Source organism: Musca autumnalis, unplaced genomic scaffold (assembly GCF_047663935.1).
Source record: "Musca autumnalis isolate F117 unplaced genomic scaffold, ASM4766393v1 scaffold_5, whole genome shotgun sequence".
Classification (NCBI taxonomy): Eukaryota; Metazoa; Arthropoda; class Insecta; order Diptera; family Muscidae; genus Musca; species Musca autumnalis.
In genome coordinates this window covers 155,899,886-155,902,278 of record NW_027412088.1, presented here as the reverse complement: position 1 = coordinate 155,902,278, position 2,393 = coordinate 155,899,886, and the positions used below count along the sequence as shown (strand labels likewise).

At 34.7% G+C, this 2,393-nt stretch overlaps 2 non-coding genes across 2 annotated transcripts; both read left to right on the top strand.

Moving 5' to 3' along the window:
* The first annotated feature begins 652 nt into the window (after window positions 1–652).
* Window positions 653–725, top strand: TRNAV-UAC (transfer RNA valine (anticodon UAC)). Its single transcript has one exon. It is a non-coding gene; the product is annotated as a tRNA-Val (tRNA).
* Window positions 726–1,582: 857 nt separating this feature from the next.
* TRNAV-UAC (transfer RNA valine (anticodon UAC)) lies at window positions 1,583–1,655 on the top strand. The gene has a single exon. It is a non-coding gene; the product is annotated as a tRNA-Val (tRNA).
* The last annotated feature ends 738 nt before the right edge of the window (window positions 1,656–2,393 follow it).

The window sequence follows — 2,393 nt, the reverse complement described above, 5'->3', positions numbered from 1 at the left end:
TCTGAAGTGGGACCTTTATGTTCCGGACTGGTCCCGCTGCTTTGTACGGCGAAAAACTCATTATGGTTTATTTGACTACGAGTTGTCGATTTTTGGTGCTTCTTTTTGATGCACTGGGCATTCCGTATGGACGGGTATTTCGCTTTGCGGTTTCTTCGATTGTTCCCCTTTTTTTCTCAGTTTAATTAACCATTAATTAGGTTAGTGTATGGGTTTTAGACATTAACAACTTAACGTCAATAGTTTTCAGGAATTTAACTTGTCATAAAACTCAAGAAAATGGATGATGTTAATTATTTTGACAAACACTCTGACATGCCAACATTGTCACTAATTAATTTGCTGATTGATTTCATTTCATCTCTGACTCTGTAAACCACACTGAATCATTACGTCATACACACTCTACGAGGTCTTTGTATCAATGTTCGTCATTATAATTTGTAGTGCTACACGTCGATATGAGTCTTTCACATTTCTTTAGGAATGACTAATACAATGTTGTGTACTAACAACAAAATACATATGTTGCATGCCACTACAACATGCAGCATGCTTGTCTTGTACTTATAAGGGGTGATTAGGATGTACGTTATTCTATAAATAGACAATGAAATTGTGAAAACAATGTATTTGTGTTAATACAACGAACGGTTCCATAGTGTAGCGGTTATCACGTCTGCTTTACACGCAGAAGGTCTCCAGTTCGATCCTGGATGGAACCATCAAAAGGCAAGATTTGGACAATCCTTTTACAAGAGAATAATAAAAAAAACATAAAAATGAAAAAGACTTGGGTCGGATGGGATTTTGATGGATGAATTATGTGAAGGACTGAAGGAAAACCTGAGACGTTTTGTAGGTTTAGTAGGTATGTAGGTTCAAAAAGTTTCTGATTTCATCAGCACCAAAAAGAATACTGCATCCATCAGTGGCATAACCTTAACATCTGAAAGCAATTCTAGAAGTGCAAATATCATATTACCATAATACGAAAACTCAGTTTTATGGTCTGTTCCGTTACTTTTTAAAATGGTAAAGTGGCAAAAGTTTTGAGCTGTTTCATACGAATTGTGTGGTATCTGAAATAAGTGAACATTTTTCGAATAAAACGTGGTAAAACTTGAAGATTCTTGCACGTAAAGAAACAGAGCATTAGTGATAAAATACAGATTTACAATAGATGTCTCATGTTCTGCAATATAAAGTAAACTAACTAATAACAACATATTGATTTAATAAGGTAATGTAATGGTAAGCTTTTCTAAAGTTTTGACAACTGAGAGCAAACATGATGGAAAATAGTTTTCTTTCTTACCGCTTAAATCTCACTAAAGCAAAATACGGTAAATACTTCACAAAGTACGTTTATTATTTTATGAAGTACGATTAGTATTAGACCAAGTACAGCTATATACATATTTAAGTTTATATATGTAAGCCGAATTAGCTCTATACATTACTTTGTTCGCCTGCTTACAACAAATTACCCAAAAAAAAACGTTCAAGAACACGCTGTAATTGATAATGAGCTGAAAGCAGAATGACATGAAAACTGTATGTTTGTCATGTGACGTCAAACGGTTCCATAGTGTAGCGGTTATCACGTCTGCTTTACACGCAGAAGGTCTCCAGTTCGATCCTGGATGGAACCATCAAAAGGCAAGATTTGGACAATCTATTTTGCAAGATGAACAATTAGTAATAATTTAAATGAATTTATGTTTAGTAACTACTTGTGGGAAAATGGACTCAAAGACTTTACAGTGCATTGAACATTTTGATAGCACACCTTGTAGGAATATTTTGCATTTATATAAAGAAATAGTATCGCATAAATAAAATAGATGTTCGAAGCTGTATTAAGCAGGACGGAGTCATGATTGGGCACGCAACAAGGTGTGCAAATTTAAGTTGCCAAAAATTTCGTAACGATCGGACCAAAAATGCAACATGTAGCCTGATTACAAGGTTTAGATTGGCGGACTGGCACACATAGGTCGACTCACTTTAATGTTGGTATGTATATGGGTGAATATTGTGAAATGACTGGGGGTCGAAAACGGCAAAATGCGAAAAATAGGATTAAATATATATATTTCGGCTTATACTGTTTTATAAGACAATTTTATGCATTGATTAGCGGTAGATGGACCATGTATATTTATGGATTTTAAGGATTTTTAAAAAACCACGGGAATGACAGTAGTCCCATGGAAATTACATTTTTTCTTCTGCATTTCTAAAAATGCTTTTAATGGTGCAATGCTGTATTTGATGGTATGTTTAATAACACGGTGCTACAGTGAAAATTTGCAGGGGTTCTAATGCATAAATTCGGTTTTGTGGGAGTCCACAGAAGACGAAAATACCTTTGGTTTCTTTGGGTCACT